General features: G+C 41.3%; 1 protein-coding gene and 1 pseudogene across 17 annotated transcripts in view; one reads left to right on the top strand and one right to left on the bottom strand.

Moving 5' to 3' along the window:
• The window catches only part of RBFOX1 (RNA binding fox-1 homolog 1), a 1,358,182-nt gene that overhangs the window by 1,227,113 nt on the left and 108,285 nt on the right, over positions 1-22,784 (bottom strand). The gene's annotated exons all lie outside the window — the stretch shown is intronic.
• On the top strand, positions 9,960-10,075 carry LOC118607640 (annotated as a pseudogene).

Raw genomic sequence — 22,784 nt, forward strand, 5'->3', positions numbered from 1 at the left:
ACCAGTGCTACCCCACATTCATTGGGATATTCTGTTCTAACCTAATATCGAGTGCTTGGAACATTGGCTGAGCCCTCCAACTCCCTTTCACTCCCCATGGGCACCAATAGTGCCATGCTTGCTGCCCCCATTCTCATCCCCAGGCACAGCCATCGCTATGGCAGCTTCCATCATGATTCTTGACTTCAATCTCTCCTCACACTGACCCGTAATCCATCCAGATATAGCCCACAACACGTCCACATCAATCCCCATCTCTCCACATCTTTGCTTTCAACATGAAACCAGAGGTGAGCTCCAGTTCTGTTCCTGGACCTCACAGTCCTCTACTTACTCTCCCCACCATGATCATCTCTGTTCTCAGCATGTCTTTGTTGGGTGTCCTCCTTCTCCAAGCAAATATCTTTATACACCTGTATGGACCATGTTTTTGTTCCTGCCTCTGCACGTAACAGCCCCTGCATAAGACTTCCCTCTAGATTTCTCTTTGGCAATCCATACCCTTTACTTCTTCACACTTGGGTAGAAAAGTTATCCCCTAACATCACACTCTAACCCCGAGCCATCACTCGATGTATTTTTTAAATGAATTAATCTATAAATGGGTGGATTTTAGACCTACCATGATGAACCCCTAAACTTTCATAAAAATCCTTTCGCCACATCAGATTGGTTAGGCATCGCCTTGTCATATTTATAAGATCCTACCCCAAACGAGTGCATATAAAGACACAATCGTGTCAGAACAAATATTTTTCAAGTCCTCTGGGAGACTCTCTTCCTTCCCTTGCAAGGAACAAATATCCAAGGAAGACAGAAAAATAATAATGCCAAAGCAATACAAGATCGACTTTAAGTCACAGCTATTTAGGCCAGAGAGAAGATGTGGGTCTGCCTGTCCATAGCTCTAAGGAGAATAACACACCTTGTCATCCTTCTCTGAAACGTACTTGTCTTCTGTATTCTTTAGGATGTCAAGGATAGACCCAAACCTTCTCCTGCTCCCATTCTCATATTCACTAACCATACCATTACCATGGTTTTAAAAGAGTAAATGATTTCTATGAAATTACATTTTAAAATAAAACAGAGCAACCAGTACACAGTCTTTCTACAAGTTTTATTTCTTCCAAGAAAATAGACATAAATGATTTAAACCTGCACATTTATCGGGGTGAGGTACTGTATTCTATTTACATAATTAGGAGGAATTTCTTAAATGTTCAGTGTAAACTGGCACTTGAGACAATCATTTTCTAAGCCCCTGTTTGCAAACACTGCACTGTTTTGTCAAGAACTAGGATGTGATGGAAAGAGGCAGCTGTGGATAGGAAAACAAGGCTCCAGTTTGAGTTGTGCTGTTGAATACTCGAGTGGCCGTAACCTCTCTGAACTTCAGTTTCTTCATTGTAAAATGGAGATAATCAACTTATTGTCAGTGTTGAGCGCCTTGTGATAGGATAAGATTACCCAGAAGGTGGGCAGAAGGGAAGCCTCATCGAAATGAGTTCAAGAGAAAGTGAGAGGAGAAAAAAAAATGATAGCAAATATAGACAAGTTTTATTTCAGAATTTTGTGCAAAGGAGATCAGAGAAACTGGGTGGCAGATGGAGGGGAAGTGGAGTCACAGGAGATTTTTTTCCTTTAATGTTGCATATATTATAGCATATGCATATGCTGATGGGTGTGATCTTGTCCTGTCTAAAGGTGTCAAATACCATCTATAAGACAAAGAGTTCTAAATTTGTAACTCCACATCAAGCTTCTTCCTTGTCCTCCAAACTCAAAGAACCAACTGTTCCTCGACATCTCTGCTTAGAAATCCAATGGGCATCTCATGCTGAACAGGTCCAAACATGAACTCCCAATTACTCCCCCCTCTTCGACTCACTCTCTCTTCTTCCCTCTCTCCCTCCCTGACAATCTGCTCCTCTTACAACCCATCTTGGAAATAGCACTTCCGTTTTTGAAATGCTCGGGCTAAAATACTGGTAGTAACCATTGGCTCTTTTCTCTTTGGTACATTCCACAGTCAGTCCACTACCTAAGTACACCATCTCTGTTTTTGAAATATATCTAAACTCCACGTTGTGTGGTACTTACTACTCTCACGTCTCTCGTTCTCCCCAGTTCAGCCACCTTGCTGTGAACGGTTTTCAAACCTGTATCGCTACCAATCCAGTCCTCTCTCACCTGGGTGATTAGAATGCTCCATAACCCCATGCTGGACTTCCCGTTTCGACCCTACCCCACATCTTTTCTCCACCCAACAGCCAGTGTACTACTTCGAAAATGTGCATCATGTCTCACTATCCCCCTGCTCAGTATCCTCCAAAGGTTTCCTGTCTTGCTCAAAGCAAAACCCTGGGTCCCTCCCGTGACCTTCAATTCTGTATGATCTAGCTCCCGCTAGCTAACTCTCTGACGTTGTGTGGTACTTACTACTCTCACGTCTCTCGTTCTCCCCAGTCCAGCCACCTTGCTGTGAACGGGACAGTCAATACCCAGCCAAATGTCTTTGCACTGGTCGTTCCTTCTGTTTGGTCTCCCACATATCCACATGGAGCTCTTCCTCCACCACTTTCAGATTTCTAATCAAATGTCACATATCAGAGCTGCCTTCCCAACCCCCTCCCTCCAGATAAGCAGCATCCCTCATCCAATGTCTCATGTCGTAGTCTCCTTATCTTATTTTATTTTTCTTCATGGCAAGGACATTATATGTCACTTCTTTTTATGTCTGCATCCCCACGCCCCACCTCCATCCCTATAGAGCATACATTTCTTGAAAGAACTATGTTTATGTTTGTTTTCATGCTACATCTTTAGTTTCTAAAAGAATGCCAGGAATTCAGTATGTGTTCAACAGTATTTGTCAGTGAATTAATATATATAATCTGACATTCCTAGGTTTCTTTTCTTCCTCCATCCTTCACTAATAAGTTAATATAAACAAATTTCAATGAAATAGCATGTTAGATAGCTAAATAAAACTATATTAAGAGGTTCATTCAAACCTTTTTTAGAATTCACTCTATTTTACACAAGCTAAATATTTTATTTTAAAAAATTATGAAAAAAAATAGGGCTTCACTATATTTACATGTTTTAGCAGGAACATAAAAGAAATAAGTTAAAGGCTGTGCTATTTAACTACAACCTTTTCTGAATGCCCATATATGGTCGCAATTCCAACGTAATCAGCCTTTATTGCAATAAATACTATTTTAAAGGAATAGTTAAAATTACCCTGTGATATGTAGGTTAAAATAAGTTGAAACAACTTGTGTGTTTAAGGATAGGATGGTTAAGTAAACATCATATCAATTCAGTACAATGTTATGCAATTTTCAAAATAATTGGAAGAAGGTAGACTTATGAAGAATGTTTATATGTTGAGAAAGAGAATAAAAACAAATGCATGTCATCAATTTGAATATGCAAACATACAAACATAAAGATAAATGCATACATTAAAAATGACCATAGCAAGTGGGTGATATTATGAGTGGGCCTTTCCACTTACTCTAAAATGATTTTGCTATATTATCTTATTGTGATGCTTTGTGAAAGTGGAAGAGAATACAACAGAGGAAAAAACAAACTGAATTAAAAGCTAATAAATATTCCAGCCTCTAGTCTTGTAATTGCTTATTTAAAATAACACATCTTAAGCAAGTTATTCATCATCTCTGTGTCCAAGTTTTCTTTCCCAGAGATTAAAGATGATAATATAATGGGATCTCCAAAGAGTAAACATGGCAAAAGCAATACACCATATTCATCAAATGTTCTCATATTCTTCCTGGGCACTGAGACTACTACACTTCCCAGCTTCCCTTGCATCCTAATGGGACCATGTGACTGAGCTCTAGCCAATGCTGTGCGACCAGATTGGTATAAAGCACTTCCAGGAAGCATTCCACATAATCGCTCATGTTCTCTCTCCCTATCCAAGAGGTTTCAACCAAAACATCCCAAGATGAAGTCATAGCTAGAAGGAGCCTAGACCCAATTCTCATCAGACCACTAGGAGAATAAGAACTAAATCTTAATTATATGATACCATTAACATTTTGTGGGTTGACTGAATGCAGCTAATGTTGCCTACTGTCTTCATCTGTTTGGGGTGCTATAATAGAAATACCATAAAATGGTAGCTTATAAACAACAGAAATTTATGCCTTATAGTTCTGGAGGATAGGCAGTCCAAGGTCATGGCACTGGTAGACTCAGTGTCTGGTGAGAGCCTGCTTTCTCACTGATGACCATCATTTCACAGTAACCTCATGGTGGAAGGGGTCCAGGGAGTTTTCTCACCTCATTTATAAGAGCATTAATGCCATTCGTGGGGGCTCTACTCATGACATAAGTGCCTCCCATAGGCCCCACCCCGAACATCATCAAGTTAGGAAAATTCTCTGGACAATCCCAAATAGTATCAAATGAAACCTCTAACATAAACATGTGGGGATTTTTCTTAATCACAGGAATAAATAGATTCAGAAACAAGGTTTTCCAATGTGGTGTGCCTTTGGCTGGATGACAGGATGCAAATGCACATCGACAATGGTTGGGACCATGAGCTATGGCTCAGGAGGAGGCCAGCAAATCCTCTCTCCCAAAAAAGGTCACTATAAACCTGGACAGAGTTTGAAGAAACAAAACAAAACAAAACAATATTTCAGCACTCTAAAAAATCCACCAAATACATCCAATAATCTAGAAGTATTTACCTAAAAACATACTGGAGTGAGAATCTTTGGTGTTCTAGATGGGGACCGTTCTCATCCCTAGACAGCATGAACACTCTGCCTTTGTGGGGCAAACTGTGAGTCCTGGCAGCTTTGTTTCCATGGTCAAAAGGGGTCAGGTGATTTGGAGTAGAGAGCAATAACTATATCCAGCATCATCATTGGTAGAAGTGATGTTCTTGGTGGCGGAAAATTGGGGGAAGCTAGAGGTTGTGGTTGAGCAAGCCTATTCCAAATTGAGACTATGCACAGGTTCATCAGAGACTGGAGAGGGCCTGAGCTAGCCACATATCCCTGATCGATCCTAAGGCAGTGTGCGATTGAAAGTGTGATCCAAAAGGACCCAGCAGAGTGTTAATACTCAGGAAGATTTGGACATGGCCCGAACGCTGGATATACTTCCCTATACACACACAGAACCATCAATAGAGGACAGGAGCCTTCTTGCTGCTTGAGATGTTCAAACATAGCCTTAGTTTAATTTTCAGCTGGCCATTCAGCTACACAGACAATGGAGAAAGTCCTTGGAAGCCAAAATTAAAAACAAAAGAAAAAACAGAAGGACAACAACAATAACAAGAACTGAACAAAAGCATCAGTGGCCACCTACCATGGGGAGGAATCAGATTTCACAGCTTTAGCCCAGACACATTTATAAACCAAGAAACAAACAAAAAAACTAGCAACAACCAAAACTACCTGGGAAAAAACGTGGACCCAGAGTAGCTGTGATATTATCTAAATATCAACTTTTCAACAAAAAGTTATGAAACATGCAAAAAATAAGAAATTGTAACCAATATCAAGGGAGAAAGCATTTAACAGATATCATCTCTGAGTAACTCCAGGTGTTGGATTTAGTGGACCATGACTTAAAAAAAAATTATATAAAGTATGGTCAAAGAACTAAAGAAAAAAATGTTAAGACTCAAAGTATGCAAATGATGAATCTGAAAATAGCAAAACCTGCATAAGGAATAAAATTCAAAGAGCTATAGGAATACCACAGACAATCATGTATTTAAAAAATTAGATAACCTAGATAAAATGGGACAATTCCTAGAAAGATACAAACTATAAAAATCAAGAAAAATAGAAAACCTGAATATACAAAAAAAAAAAACAAAGAGTTAATGAGCAAAAAACTTCCCACAAGGAAACACCCAGGCCCAGATGGCTCCACTGGCGAATTTTACCAAAATTTTAAAGAAGAAATCACATCAGCATTTCTAAATCTCCTAAGAAAGAAAAGGAAGTAATACATCCCAACTCATTTCATAAGCTCAGTATTACCCTGACATCAAAACCAGACAAAAGTATTATAAGAAGAGAATACTACATACCAATATCCATTATAAATATACAAGCAAAATATTCTCAAGAAGATACTAGCAAACCAAATCCAGCAACATATGGAAATAATTTTCAACCACGACATATGAAAATCTATCAATATAATATAATAATAGAGTGAAAGACAAAACCACATGATCATCTCAATAGATACAAAAGAAAAGAATTTGACTAAAACCTATAGTTAACATCATATTAAATGGTGAAACCCAACTAAGGTGCTTTCAAATCAGTGACCCACAGAAACTATGAACGATAACAAATGTTTTTGATTTGATACACTCAGTTTGGGGTCAATTGGCTTCACAGCAATAGATACCTTACAAAATGAAAATAACAATAATAATAATAATATGAGAAGGTAGGGGAAGGAAGGGAAGGGGAAGGAAGGGAAGCAGAAGCAGCAATGATAGTAATAATAGCTGCTGTTGTCATATAGGCTGTGGGACTGATACCTAGTGGGTAGCAGGGCACAGCCTCTAAGATGGTAGGTGGGTCGGGGCTCCAGACTGAGATGAGGGTTAACATGGAGCCCAGCCTATAAATGGCCAGTCCAGGACATCCCAAGGTCCCAGCATGGGGTCAGGTCTCTAGCACTTAGATTCCTCCTGAGGTCACAATTGGTCCTTCACAGGACTAAGCCTACCGGAAAAAAATATCCAATGGCCCTAGCTGTGGGCACAAGTGACATGGGAGAAGCAATCCAGCCTCCCAGAAACTGAAGTAGAAGGGTCGCCAAAGGCAACGCCTATTCTCAAGAAAATGCCTGGATCCTAATCACAGAGCCTGAGAACTTCATTCTTGAACAATTTAAGGAGATAACAACTTCCTTTGGGTCCCCACTTCTCATCTGATACACCCAAGAGTTGCCTGACAATCGCTTTAAGGGCACCTTGTGTACTTGGGTTCCAAGATTTCTGCCCACCTCCACCCTCCTTGTAGTAAGACAGCTACTCTCCCAGTGCTATTCTCACCTGCATATCATCCTGTCTCACCTGAGCCTGGCCCATGACGATCTCAGGTGGCTCGTTGGAACAGGACACCTAAATGTCCTCAGTCCTTCTCAATATGGGCAATTTGTGTTCTGAGCGAGATAATTTGGCCCCTAATTTGTTCTGGTTTTTGTTCTCTTTTGGCAACTATATCTGATGACTTATTGCTAAAGAAATAAATAAAGGTTAGATTTGGGAGTTATATCAGTAAACACAGATATTTTAATCCAGCTATGATAACTAATGAAAGTGTATAAATAAAAGTCTTAAAAGCCTACATGAGAAGGGAGACTAGATGCCCACTAGGATCCTCCTGACTCAAAGATTCTAGATTCAGTGAAAATCTTATGGTCAATACAAGGGCACCTGAAAGAAATTCTTTCTTTTACACTGCTTTTAAAATATGCTTTCATTTCTAGCAAGCCATCAATGATGGAAATTCTAAACATGTTTGGAAAATACTTAATAAATACTTAATTTTCTAAATCCAAAGATGCAAGGAGCAAAAAGTAAACAAAATGAGTGACCTCTGTAGATATGGGCAAGGTCATAGGCAGGCATCCAAATTTCCATGATGATAACCAAATATTCATCATATTCTTCTGTTGGCTAGGAAGCAATCACCCTATTTAAGGGAAAAAAATAATATCCTAAAACAGGACTATCTCAAAACAAAGTCAATTTAAAGTACTAAATTTTAAAATCATAAAGTATCCAAAATGTTAAATGGCTCCATCTTCAGGGTAAATGTGAAAAAGCTCTAGTTTTCTGAGTCCTGAAAATGTAGGAGCTATTTCAAGTTCTTCCTGAGTTAGATGGATGTAGCTATGGTCTCAAATTCCCATGGCTCTAGCAACTGGAACTGCACAATCAATTTTGCTTATAAGCAGTGTCCAAAATGAGTCAGAAAGTGTCCTTAACCGATTATGTGCTTGGGTGTACTCATTCGTAACTCAAACTCTCATGATATTCAAAATACCAGTGAGTAAAGTAATGCTTTCTCTCCAAGGGCATCTGCCAAGCTCTTTCACAAATGTTTTCTTGAGTGTCGTTATATCTTATTGGGATGACAGTGAGGGGGGCAGGTCTTGTCTTCATCCCTTCACAGAAGGAAAAATAGGGTAGGAATCTACTTCCCTACATTATTTTACAAGGCAGCAGTTGAAGCTGAATACTATATGTGTCATGGAACAATGGGAAAATCATTAAGCACTTATATTCACATGACATTTTAGGAATATAAAACATAAAGACCACCCCTTCAGCCCCCCAAATCACAAACAGTCTGATATGAAAGAGATGAATTAAATTTAGGGCTAGGAATTACATAAATAAACTGATATTGATCACAGACCACAGTGGGAGTAAAAAAATTGGGTGGAGGACAAAGGAAAAGGAACCAAAAAATAAAAAGCTATTTATTTTTAGACAGTTTATGAGGAGTCTAGTGGAGGAAGGCGGAGAACACAGCTGATTTTAGAGAAAACAAGAAATGAGATTCGGTTGTCTAATTCTATAATGAAAAAAATCAACACAATGAAATTACTAGAGTAAATAATGCAAAATTTGACATTGCTCAGTTCTTTATTATAATCATCTTGTTATTTGCAGTCACTAAAATAAGCCCATGGGCATAGACAGAAGTTGACATATCTCTACTTGGAACGGTTACCATCAGCTATACCAACAACAAGCCACCAGCGTTACCATGGCAAAGAGAGTCAGTGGGTCGCCTGTCCTCATGGATGTTACAGCTCACGTAGCTGCTTGTTGTTGGCAGTTTAGACTTAAAGTGGGCTTCCCCCAGGTAAAGACACATGTGCCCAAAAAACAGTGTTCCCCATTTATTAAGAAAATTAAATATATGTTTATCTATATTTAGCTTGTAACCAATGCAATATCTCGGTCAGAGTAGAAAATCAAGGCAACGACCTAGGAATCTGTTACCAAATACTACCAATAATAATTACGGTGATTGTTAGGATAGTCGGCATTTATCGAGCTCTTACCAGGTGTTAGAACGAGGCTTTTACTTTCCTGACATATCATTAAATCCTCACAGAGACTCTCCAAGGTTACGTATCACTATTGTCCCTTTTTACAAAGGGGGAAAAGGAGGCACAGGGAATTTAACTAGAGTACTCAGAGTCACGTGGCTAATTTGGAGCTAGGACTGAGAACTGGGCTCTCTGACTCCAGGAATAAGCCCCTGTCCCACTAAATCAGTGGTTCTCCCCACTGGCTATTCATCAGACTCACTCGGGAAGCTTGTGAAAACAAAAACAAATACAAATACAGGAACAAAACGCCAATGTTCGAGACCCATCTCCAAACCTGTGAAGCCAGAATTTCTAGGGATGGAGCCCAAACAGCAGTTTTCTTTTCTGAATGACCCTGTGTAATTGTAATGTGCAGTCAAGGTCGAGTGCCTCCCTGTTACATAATTGTGAGAATGTCCGATGGTCTCCGTACGTCTCCTATTCTTGTCACCTAGAGACTGCTTTTGAAACCCTTGATACTTGACGTGCTATCTACAGACCCACAGCAGCGACAACCCCAGGGAACTAGCAACAAATTCAGCATCTCAGGCCTCACCCGAGGTCAATGGAATCAGAATCTATCTTTTAATCAGATCCCCATATGCACATTAAATATGAGTACGCTCAGAAAGTGTGCCCTAGAGGGGGCACACTAGTTCCTGCGGCTGCACATGACAAACACACAGCAATAATCAGCACCTGCACCGCCCAGCCTCCCCCAAAAATACACACTTGACATGGTTGCATAGTGTAGTGGTTAGCACGTCTGCTTTACACGCGGAAGGTCCTGGGTTCACGTCCCGGTGGATCCACAGTTCATGGTCTACGGCCACGCCACCCTGAACAAGCCCGATGTCTGATTTCAGAAGCTAAGCAGGGTTGGGCCTGGTTAGTACTTGGATAGGAGACCACCTAGGAAGACCAGGTGCTGTAGGCATAAATAAAAATAAATTTTAAAAAAATACCCATTCCATCAAGGGTTCCATGGTCAAACACATTCGGGACAGACTGGATTAAACAAAGTCAAATTACTTTCTCTACTCCAGGCCCTAGCAAAACCTATAATGTTAAAGTAATAATGTATAGCATAAATCTCCAAGAGGAGAAGTTTCCCAAATATTTATGACTCTAGTACCCTGTAACTCAGAACTCCTATTAACATCTTTTGCAGACAATGTGTTCCTAGGGACATATTATGGAAAATATATGTTCAGAAGAGATGATCTTTTTTCTTTCCTTGGTGGCTGCCCTGTACACCTTTTCATAGTTAGGTGCTGGCTATTTGCTTATTACTGCGAATATTGGTAGTAGTCATAAAATGATAGAAAACATTTATCAAGTATTTATTTTGTGTATCAGGCATAGTTCTAAGTGCTTACATTGTGTTCACTCATTTTATCTTCATAACTACCCTGGTTAGATAGGTATAACTTGTGTCACCAATTTATGGTGAAGGAAACTGAGGAATACATGACTTAAGTCACTTGTCCAAGGTCATGCAGCTAATAAATGGTGGATACAAGATTTTAACCCTGGCCATTGGCTTCTAGAGCCTTTTTTTAATCACTAGACTATTGGAAAAGTGATCGATTACATCCCGGCCTCTCTCAAAGGCATCCTGAGATTGGCCCAGAGAGTTTGTGAGCTTAGCTCATCAGTCTAAACTTTTAACCAAAAGGATGTTAAAAGAGCACGAGACCTTAGCTCGTGGGCTCCAGTGTCGTCATCCAGCATGAGGCCTCGGTGCTCGCATTCCAAACCACGTCTTAAAGGGAACAAAGCGTCAGAGTCAACCTCCAACGCCGTTCTTCCTGTGGCTAACAGCCTGCAGTCCTAACACGTGACACACTGGGGTCTCCAGCAGGGCACACCGGTGGGGACCACGGGGTATTGCTCTCTAATCCCCCCCCCCCCCAGTCTGAAACACAAGCCAGCAAGTCCGAGGAATGAATGCGCCGCAGTAACACGATAATGCCAACTCAGAGATGTCCAAACCAAGCCGGAACATTCCAGCGGCTGGCCATGTTGTTCCCCAAATACAGGTTGATGGACTCCCGTGAATAAGATAAAAAAGTGACAGGGTCTTGGGAACCCGCTGCTGTCAAGTAAAGAATCTGCATTCTTTTTAAAGCTGCCCTTAGGGTTGAGGTTCACTGTGAATCATTCAGGGGAAGGTTAATGGCTCAAAAAAGGGGCAGACTTTCCTCAGGCAAATAATTATTAAAAACAAACAAACGAACAAAAAGCAGGCTCCGACAGGAAGGTTAGTGAGGGTCCACTCTATACAACTAAAATGACTCTGCCTCTTTCTTCCACAGGAATACTAGATCTGGGACGCCAAGGAGCTGAGTAACCAGAAAAAGTATTCACTGGTGAGCAGGGAAGGAGGGTCATTTGTGTTGTTGTTGTTGTTGTGTTTCATTTTAATTTCCCCTTGAGAGTGGGGAGTGTGCCTGTAAATAACACACAACACAAACTTAGGTCTCATCTACGTGCCGGATATCCTCTTATGCACTTTAAAGATGTTCGATCTTTCAAATACTCACCATTCTTCGTCTGACAGATACTTGAGAGTTTACTTTGAGTCAGGCACTATTCTGGGTGTTGGCAGCTCTAGTAGGTGGAAAACATGCCCCTTCCACCAAAAAAGTCCATATTCTAATCCCCAGAATTTGGGGATACATCACCTCAGAGGTCTCCAAACCCCTGAAGCCAAGGACCAGTATTGTCCATGGCCTGTTGGGAACCGGGCTGCACAATATTAGGTAAAGGGCAGGTGAGGGAAGCTTCATCTGTATTTGCAGCCACTCCCCAGCACTGGCACCACCGCCTCGGCTCCACCTGAGATCACCAGGCATTAGATTCTCATGAGAGCACCAGTCCCTGGTGCCAAAAAGGTTGGGGACCAGTGCACTACATCACATATTCAATAGGGATTCTGCAGCTGTGGTGAAGGACCTTGCAATAGTGAGATGATCTTGAAAAACAAGTGGATACCATGCAATCACACGGGTCCTTAAAAGCAGAGACCCTTTCCTGGCTGGGATCAGTGAGAGCCATAGCTAGTAGGTGCTATGCCCCTGGCTTTGAAGGTGGAAGAAGTAGCCTAGAGCCAAGGAATGTCGATGGGCTCTAGAAGCTGGAAGAGGCAAAAAAAGGGATCCCACCTCCAGCCTCCAAAACTGAAGGTAGCCCTGCCCACGGCTTGGTGTTCACTTCGTGAGACTCACGTTGGACTTCTGATCTACGGAACCATATGCGAATAAATTCGTGTTGTTTTATCCACCAAGTTTGCAGCATTTTTTTTTATCTCCATCAGTGATAAAACATGAATACAGCATTGAAAAGAACCCTGCTCTCGTGGAGCTCCCATTCTTGTGAAGCACCCCATAAATATTACTCTCCTGATTTTAAAGAACAGCAAACGGGCCTAGGAGAGCTGAACAACTTGACTTGGTTTATATTATTAATAACCCCAAGAAGCTCAGGAAGTCCAACTCTAAAGGCTGCACTGGACCCATTATTATTCTACATCGTGTGTCACAAACAAGTACGGGGGCCTTCCTGCCTGAGGCAATGAAGTTGGGTGACCCTAGGGGCTGCCACAGGGGTTTCTTAGTTTTTTTCGGTAGGTCAGTCGGAAAGACATGAAATTACGGTTCTACACTCCAGAAACCAGAGTTCACTCACATTGGAAGGACTGACTGCAGGTGGGTTTCGACCTCAGCACTGACCTCCGCCTTTGTTCCCCTTACTCGTCCCTGCTTCTCCTTCCTTCCCACTGAAGTGACTGCGAGAAGATGAGGGCACTGCAAGCCCCCTGCATACAGCCGCGAGGGTCCTCTTAGCTCTCACCACCAAAGCGCTGGCCACAGGGCCCTGCTTCCAGGGCTGGCTTGTCCACGAAGCAGTCTGACACCCCTGCCAGCAACAAGGGCAGCCAAAGTATCCATTCTCTTTGGTTCTCAGTCTTGTTTTTTTTTTAATGTTAATATATTTTTAATTAATGTATTTACTTTAATTAGTTTCAAGTATATAGTACATTGGTTAGACATATATATGGTTCATAAAACGATCCCCCCAATTGCTCCCTTCTTCCCCTGGCCCTCCACTTAGCCAACATATTAATGCTGACTGCATTCCCTAGGTAGTGTTCCCCATCCTTGTGACCATCCATCAGCTACTAATTTGTACTTCTTTAACCTTTCACCCATTTCTCGCAGCCCCCCCAAACCCTCTCCCCTCTGGCTGTCACCAGATTGTTCTCTACATTTGTGAGTCTGTTTTTGATTAGTTTGTTCTTCTTGTTCCTTAGATTCCACATATAAGTGGAGTCACATGGTATTTATCTTTCTCTGTCTGACTTATTTCATCAGTTCTTGGTCCTTTTAACCCTCCATCCTAAGATGCACGAAGCTTCTCTGCTATTCCAAAAGATGGGTCTCTTTTCAAAAATCTCTATAAGCTATTTATACCCTAGACTAGGCTGGGACCTAAAATTTAGGCATGTTTTTACCCTTGCTCCTGAGCTACAAGCAGTATGCAGTATGTTTTATGGTGAGACCCTTCCAGAAGCACTCCAAATTTAACTGCTGGTCAAGCGAGTCCAGGAACAAAGTGTGCCACCAAAAGCCAGCATGTATTTTTTCTAAGTTTCACCGACTGAGCGACTGCTTTGCTGGACCATTTTGGCCCAGGGTTATAATCGAGGCAGGTTTCTAAATAAGGTCCCATACCGCTTGTGGGAACAAAGAATTGGAAGCAATCTAAGAGCCCGGCAACAGGGAATGCTTTAAGTCTAACGTGGTGCAGCTGGACTACGAAGCCTTGAAATGGATGTAATAGATCGACGCTCACACAGAAAATGTCCACGATATGTGTAACCACAATGGTTCTAGAGACTATGCAGAATAACCCCTTACCATGTTTGCTTATTGTACATGCAGCGTGGGGGAGACAGCATGAGAGTGAGCGAGTGAGTACAGGAGCCTAAACAGCCTCCATCACAGATACGAGCACCACAAGTGCTAGTGTCATGGCATTTGAGGGATTTTTTTTAAGTTTTTGCTTTGACACATAGAATGCAATCAACAAATGTTCACTTCACACCTGCTATGCCTAGGAAAGCATGTGAGGGGCTCAAAGCAGAGGAAAGCCCATAATTCCTCGGTGACTTTATTAACCCTTCATTCAGCGGCTGTTTATTGCAGATTTGTTGCATGCTGAGCCCTGGTACGGGCCCTGGAGAGAGCAAGGAGCAAGGTGGCCCCGCCTTGGCTCTCAAGCAGGTCGCGGTGTGATGGAAGTCAGAGGAGAGACAATAAACAAGCAAAGGGCAAACACGGGATTATGGTACCAGCTACAAGTCTCTCTCATCCTCTCATGGATTTCAGCCCCATGATGTCCTCTTATCTCAGCCGCCCACTGACATAACCCCTCCGAACTCTTTCATTTGGAAAACTTCAAACTCCAAAGTCGTCTTCTCTCTCCGCATCTTCTCACCTTTCACCACCATAATACTAAGGCATTGTCAGCCCTTAGTGATCTGTTCGGACAGATCACTCTTCTTATTTAGCAAGTTCAACCCTTGCGCATAAATTCCATCAGTCACCTATAGCTAAGGATCAGCCCCAATTCTTACATTTCTCTATGGCCATGGCCCCAGGATCAGCATTCACCTCGGCATTACCAGTCTGCCTTGAGTCATCCTTTCTAACCATTTTCTTCCAAACAGGAAGGTAGCGAAATACAATGATGAACATGGTTTATCCAAGGTCCAGTTCGTCATCAGCAACCTTCGCTGTTCAGGCACGGTTCCCCAACTCCAGGTCCATATTGCAGCATGCTGCGGGGGTTCCCAATGTTTTCTATTTCCAGACCTTTATCCCACTCTTGACCCCCTAGTGTTACCAGATGCCCCAGCCATCTTTCTTCTACTAAAAACTTCAAGGACATCTGACCCCAGACAGAATCTGTGCAGGAGAGTGTTGAAAAACAGAAGTGAAAAGGCCAGTGAAAATCCTGAACACCAAGCAAGGTGAAATAGGACTTTTCTGGTTAAACATCTTTCCCTCCAATATTTAATAAACTCTGCAAAGAAAAAAAAAAAAAAAACCTCTCTTTTTCCCCCCAGGAGTGACAAAGAGTAAGAAAAACAACATACAGAATTACAGGTATCGGAAAAAAAAAAAAAAAAACATAAAGACCTTAGCAGATATCTTAGTTTCAGAAAGATAAAAATATCATTATCTATTATCTGACAGGTCCTCTGGGCAATTTTTACACATAATCTGTAATGATCAAAACGCATTTTCAAGGTTGTATTGTTATACACTTATTATAGATAACAAAACTGGGCTCAAGTTAAGTAATTTGCACAGAACCAATATGTTTGGGAGCAAGACTTCTGAACTCGAGCCGAAGTATAAGACATGCCCTCTTCCCTTAGCTGTTAATACTTTAGTTAGAAGGAGAAAAATAAGATGAAATTGGAAAGAATTGCTATGGGAATTCCTCAAAAAAAAAAAAAAACCAAAAAACAAAACCTATTGGTCCTGAAACCTTCTGCATCATGCAATGAACTTTTTTCCCTGCTCATGTGAACAGATTAAACTAATAGATTATGAGCATTATTCTTAAGCAACTTATATCAGGGTTGATGGGAGCCTGTTCTTGAAAGATAAGCTGCATATCAGCACTGAGGGAAAATGAATTAAAATGCAAATCTGAGTGTGCCCCCATTGTTAGTCTATCTTTAATAGATATGTCTTCCTGAATACATCACAGGCAAAACTGTCAGTTTGCATCCCAAATAAAGCAAAACCAACCTCTAATGGCATTTCACTAAGGGTAAAGTTTATAATTGGATTTTGCCAAGAGTGGAATTTGTAGTTGACCTTCACCTGGACCCGTAGTCTTTGCCTCATGGAGGAGAGGGAAAAAAAAAAAAAAGAAGAAGGACAACTTCCCCTCCCCGAACCATTCCTGGAGCACCCAAAGCCTAAGCTGCAAGGGAAGGGGCACCCCTACATCTTCTGCTCCCCACCCCCAAAGGGAGATATACCCACTCTGACGCCCCCAGACTGTGCCCATGATTGCTGAGACCCACATGCAGGTAGATTGCTGACAACAGGTTAATCAAAAGCAAAAGACTACTTGGGCTCTGCACTTAAAAGCAACTAAAAAGCAAATGAAAATTCTGTGGTATCCCAAAATTCCCATCTTATCAGGATCGAGAGTCAGGGCTGCCCACGCTAGGGCAGATGCTCATCCCAAATTCTGTCAGATCCCAAACAAAGAACAATGCAACATTTAAATACTAAACAAAAAGGAGTGTCTGGAGAAATTTCAGAAGGCTGTAATTATATTGGAAATAACAATAATGGCAACAATAGCTAATGTTCACACTTAAAAAAAGCCAAACGAGAAGTACAGGTGAGTGTCACAGACTTAGGATGGGGGGTAGGGGAGAGTAGAAATCAGGCTGGTAGGAAAAGTCTACAGAGATAGTACAGTCTGAGCTGTACCTGGAAGGGTACGATCTAGAAAGGTAAGGAAGGTCATCTAAGAATGGCTTTAAGCAAACATGCGGCAATGACCAGAGGATGTACTAAGGGTGAAGGTCTGGATGTGTGTTTTGGCTCTTCCTACCCAACATCCCTTTCGCTCCTCTTTTAATAATGGAATCCCACCAGCCTTTAGCAAACAGCTTGCATCCCCATCATATGGCCCCGACTCCAAAAATACAGGGTCGGGCATATAAACTGCTCAAGTAGCCTATTCCCACCCAAAATGGTCCTCGGTCCAAAATCGGACATGTGAGACAGGCAGAAAGACTCTTCCCAGAGTCAGGGATCGGTAGGATACCAAGAGTGATGGTCTCTTCTTTCCTGAAAACAAAGACACTGAGGAAGTTAGAAGTCGAGTTTCAGGGTCATCCTCGTCACCACATGAAGACAGCCTATCTGAGAATAAAATTAAAATAAAAAAAAAAAACAGAAATAAGAGCTGGAAAGAGGAAAAGACAGAGAGAGAGAGAGAGAGAGAGAGAGAGAGAGAGAGAGAGAGAGAGAGAGAGAGACGCTCTGATGACATCAAACGCGCAGTGAACCAATGGAACTTGCAGTTAGGTGAGCCTAAAGTATTTGTTTGAGGTGGGCTCTTGTCTGTCGGACCCTAAAGAATCTTGAGGTGTACAGAGTCAAGTTCAGCAGGAGGGAAAGGGCCACGAGGCAGAGGAGGCTTGAGCAATGGGTGGGTGCCATATGTCAAGGTCAGACACTTCACTGCATTGCCAGCCAAAGTGTTTTCTACTTTGAGAACCAGAAGCCACTGGAAGACAAATGACTCCATTCATTCATTCATTCATTCATTCATTCATTTTAGTAATGCGAATGGAAAGATAAACTATACCCTGTCTAAGAATGGCAAACCTTCTTAGGAATAATTTCCACTCCATTGTGTGTGTGTGTGTGTGTGTGTGCACGCACATGCATGGTATGTGTACACCTTGCATAGAAGAAACATTAAACACCCCTTCTCCATCAAATCAAGCGGATGGGGGCGATGTCTCAGAAGTTTCAGTATGTGAGTTAGGCATTTTCCTTTTTCTCATGCTTTGGCCCACATTACCATTGGCCTCTGCTTTTCCCTACACCTTAAAAAAATCTCATTTACCTTCCACAGTTGAGTGATCAGACAGCTCAGAGTTCTTGTAAATAACCCTTAGCAATTGCTGAGCCTGACGGGGCTGAACAAAAAAGGAAGAGGGTGTTTCTCTATAGCCATAAAACATTTCATTTCCCCATGTGTGTTGTGAGTTCGCATGTTCACCTGGATATTTATCAGACAGAATTCAAAAGAAGCAGGCAAGAGCTGTCTTCCCACCACGCAACTACAGCTTTTATAGGGAGACTGAAACTCCAGCAGAGAAAACTCTGACTAGTTGAAATTAATAACCACCAGAGGGCAGACTTGTTATCTTTACTGGGTTTGGAACTCTAGACTGAACTCTTCAAGAGTGAGACCTTTGCAAAAATATAGCTGCTTCCTAACCACTGTTTCATTGTAGGTTTTTACTGTCTTCACATAACGAACAATGTAACTCGTGCCACATGGAGAATAGGGTTCGTGACTGTTTCTGTTGGGCGGCTGTAAAGGCAGTTCAGAAGATTAATATAAAAAAAACAATAACGAAGAGCTATGCTTTATTGATCACTTACTTTATATCAAGCCCTTCATTCAGCCCTTTACATTCTTTATTTCATCTTCAGAATAATCTTATGAGGTGGGTGCTAATGTTACCTCCATTAAAAAAACTGAAAAAACTGAGGCTTAGGCATTTAATTATTTACCTAAAATTCCATGTCTAATCTATGAATGGTAATTCTGTGGGTGTAATCCAAATAATTATAAGCCAAGCTCTTAAATTATAGCAAAAATAATATATGTAATGTTAATATACAGACAAATCATTGTATTAATCAGTTGCATATTTAGAACTACTTAGCTGTTAAATACTTTTCTTAAAAAACTTTACTTAAGATCTTTGAACTAAAAGATTCAACTTTATAGGACTTTGATTTTTGGATGGTATTAGGCATTATATGAAAGCAAGCATTTCAAACGCATTGACCGCCTTCTTGTGATGAATTAAAAGATTTAATACAAAGAATTTTATGGAAAATGTCACTTCTACCTGATGTGTAAATTTTAGAAATATAATATTCCAAGATTATAAATAGATAGGCATAGAACAATCCTATCACCTAAAGAGGTAATTTTTAGAAGTCTGATTAAATTTGTAATTATTTAAAGTATTACCAGGCTTATAATATGAAAGAAATTTGGTAATTGGCATTAACTGTAATTCAAAGATATATGAGTACAAGGATCTGCTTGATTTTGAATGCATAGGCGTAATATCATAATAAACAATTCCCTTTGGAGCTTACAGTCTTTGGATGATGATTAACATCACAAAATCTTTAGTCACTGAACCTAAAACACAATAAAGCAGGAAATGTTTGATAGGCAGGAACTGTACTTCTCACTTCCTCCCTAAATTGGCACTTCTTTTATACTTGCTTCCCTTTTTATAAATATTACATTTAGGGAAAAATATTCCTCAGGTACCCACCAACTCATAAACACTGCAGATTTAGGTAAAAATGCCAGGCGGACCTGACATTTTTACATATCAGTGGTTCTTTAAATTATTTAAAAATACATTCTACTGAAATGTTTTTGGAAAGAAAATAATAATAACCAATCCCGAGGCTAAGATACCAAGATACTTTTCAAGCTTAGAGACCATCCAATATTTACATGAAAACCCCATTGTCAATAAAAACAACTTAAGTGAAAAAAAAAAATCAAAACCTTCTATGATTTCTCTGAGTTTTTGAGCCCTGAGAATCTTTCAGCTGCTAAGGTATTGAGTATAATCGAAGGTTACAACAACAATAAACTTACCCTTAGATTATGCTTGTACGGGATTCCTTCATGCATCATGAAATGCCTAAATGAAACTTGTTTTAACAGGCTACCAAAAGCTGTTCCGTTTACAACATTTCTCAAAAAAAAAAAAATATAACTGCCTTGAAAGTTATTCATGGTGAATGGTCTTCTCACTCCCTCAAAGCAATTTTCAAAAGTCTATTCGTCATCTGGCCCAAAGAGTCCCCTTGGTCTGTCCCCACCCTCTCGCTACTTCCAGAAATTCTTCCGGGTAGGAGGCCTTTCATTCTAGGGATCCACTCACGTAGCATCCTTCCCCTCAGACCTGTGTCCAAAGAGTAATTCATAATTAATCTTCCCTGAACCTCATCTGTGCTGTTATTCTTTACACTCAAACCACATTATATGCCTGTTCTCCTACATCTGTGGCTTTCTAGTGGCCCATAATATACAACCCTATGAACTTGATGTGGGTGCTGTATTTCTCTCGCAAGTTTGCCCTTCCTTGAAAACATAAATACCATTGTTCTTGGAAGAAGGAAGAGGGATGACCTCCTGGAACCCTTGTCCCTTGCGGAGCACATGGGTGGGAGTGACTCATGTGTCACTACCCTTTCTCTTGCAGAAAGCAGTTAACACTTCTTAAAGGTGCAACCCCACATTTAAACCTTAAGCCATGAGCACGCCTGGCACTTCCTGCCTACAACACAAATTCTGTTCTTTGGAAATTTGCATTGTTTGATCCTGACACTCATACTGAAGGAGTTTTCTTTTGTGCAATGCTTTTGCAGCTAATGCCGGTTAATAGCTAAGAAAAAAAAAAAAATGTCTGACTTGGAAAGGGGAACACAATGAGGCGGCCGTGAGGACTGACAGTGCTTCGCAGCTCCCCCAGCTTGCAAAGGCTTGTTTGGCTAGAAAGCATGTACTCTGACACCTAATTTGGTGCAACCTACTCAAGGTTTGTTCCCAGTGATTAGGGGGGCTGGTTAGATGATTCACAAAGGAAAAATATCTGCTGGTAACAGCAACACAAAGCATGGCAATTTGGATCCTGGAACAAGACAGAGGCCAGAAGCTTGGTTTCTCCAAATGTAAGCCAGGTGTTCATAGAGGACAATGACTTTTTCTGGGCACGAGGGAAGTGATTGGCTCCAGCTCTTTCGAAAGCACTCTGCTACCCTAAGTGATGTTGGGCATGTGTCATTTTGAAAGTCTCCATGAAGCAAAGCAGATGACTTTCGATTCCTTTCCAGACATATTTTTGACAAGTGTATGTTTTGACTTGGATGGTTGCTTCTATAAGCTTTCCTCTGTAGGGCACAATCCCTTCTCAACTCTAGTAGGATATTTCATTAGTCAACTTCCCCAGCCAGTGGGGGAGATAGAGAGGAAGAGGATTAATTGATAGAGTAATAACTTGTCCATTTAAAATAATTATTTATTAAGGCCTGATCAAGGGGCAGAGCTACAGAATAAAGTTAGACAAGAGCTGGCATTCCAGTTGTCAGTGGGAAGGAGGAGGGAGGCAAACACAGAGAAGCAAGGGATTTGTAAATATCCTAGTAATAATAAAATGCGATCGTTGAGGAGCATTATTTGGGCACTCTCCCATAGACTGAATGGTCAGGGAAAGTCTCTCTAGGGATGAGACAGTTGAGATCAGGCGTTCATGGAATGACAGAATTGATCTTGAGAAGGTTGGAGCAGAGTATGTCAGGAAGGGACCAGCAACTGCAAAGCCCCAAGGTGAGAGCAAGCCTGCCTTACAGAGCGGGTTGACTGGAGTGAGAAGAAATGAGAGCAGAGAGGCATCGAGGACCGGGGTATGGAGAGCCTTGTAGACCTAAGCAAGGACTTTGCATTTTGATCTGGCTATGTTGCTAAGCTGCTGGGGTAAGGCGTGATTTGACGGATGCATTTAGAGCATTGTTCTGGCTGGAGGTGGGAGATTTTAGATGCAGGAGCCCGGTTATGAGGCTCTACTAGGAATGCTCCAAGGGGAGAGGTGTTTGTCCTAGATGGTGGCATCGGAGAAGCAGAGGAGTGGGTGGACTTGGGATGTAGTTTGAAGGAAGAGCTTATATGATGTGTTAAGGAAGAACTAAGCACAGTGGATGAAGGAAAGTCTGGAATTCAGGTTGACTCCTCCATTTTTGGCATAATTGAGGTGTGAGCGTCATCAGTGAGGATAAAAGCAATCCTGAGGTCATTCTATGGGCCTGCGATGGGGGACAAGTTTAAGCAAGTCTCAGGTTCTGTTATTAAGCACCAGGCCCCTGCTCCCCAAAGTTATTATACACCTTAAGACCAAAGAGAGAAGAGACCAGCGTAAACCTGAAAAGATATTGATTCAATGCTCAATATCCTCTTCTTGGCACGCCGAAGGAGCAATTTTCCTTTCTGTTGCCATGTCATGTCAGGCTTCTGTTTGTCTTTTTCATTTTTAGGGTATCAGGTGGAACCAAATCACATCCCTGCCAAATTTATAAGGGAGTATAGGATGCGGCCTTCACAAGGGAGCTCCCTACAGCTGCGGAAATCGAGGTTAAGAGCACATTCCTTGAGCTTAGCTCTTGGTATCAACGTGACATTTCATCATCTGTATGAGACCCAGGAAAACCCAGGGACAGAGAGAACAAGCAGGAGAGGGGGCGATCCTCGCCTTCATTTGACAGGTGTTTTTACCTGGGACCTGACGGATGGCAGTTGCTGTTCTGGGCACTAGAATAGAGAGGTTTCTGCCTTCAGGAGCTTGTAGTCCAGTGGTGGACATACACAGCCCTCCAAGAATCCCCGTAGTAAAAGGAATGTTACCAACCATGGCAGGAACTGAAAGGAACTGAAAGCCCATGACAAAGAAACGTGACCCAGGCATATATGTCTGGATAATGAACCTACCTTTTGGTAGATTACTAAATTAATTCTCTTAGAAGTCAGATTCTCAGACACCGCTCACCTCATTTTCCCATAGCTATATGATTATAGGGAACATAGTATTTAAATGCAGAAAATCAGAACTTACACTAACATAACCCACAGCAAAATGTTTCCAAGTAAGCACTTTAAGACAGAGACTTTTGTCTGATTTTCCTTTGTCACTCACAATGCCTCCTTCATAAGAACTACTCAATAAATATTTGCTTAATGAAACTAACAATTTGAAAGGAAGTAAAAAAAACCAAACA

Source organism: Rousettus aegyptiacus, unplaced genomic scaffold (genome assembly GCF_014176215.1).
Source record: "Rousettus aegyptiacus isolate mRouAeg1 unplaced genomic scaffold, mRouAeg1.p scaffold_m13_p_8, whole genome shotgun sequence".
Lineage (NCBI taxonomy): Eukaryota > Metazoa > Chordata > Mammalia > Chiroptera > Pteropodidae > Rousettus > Rousettus aegyptiacus.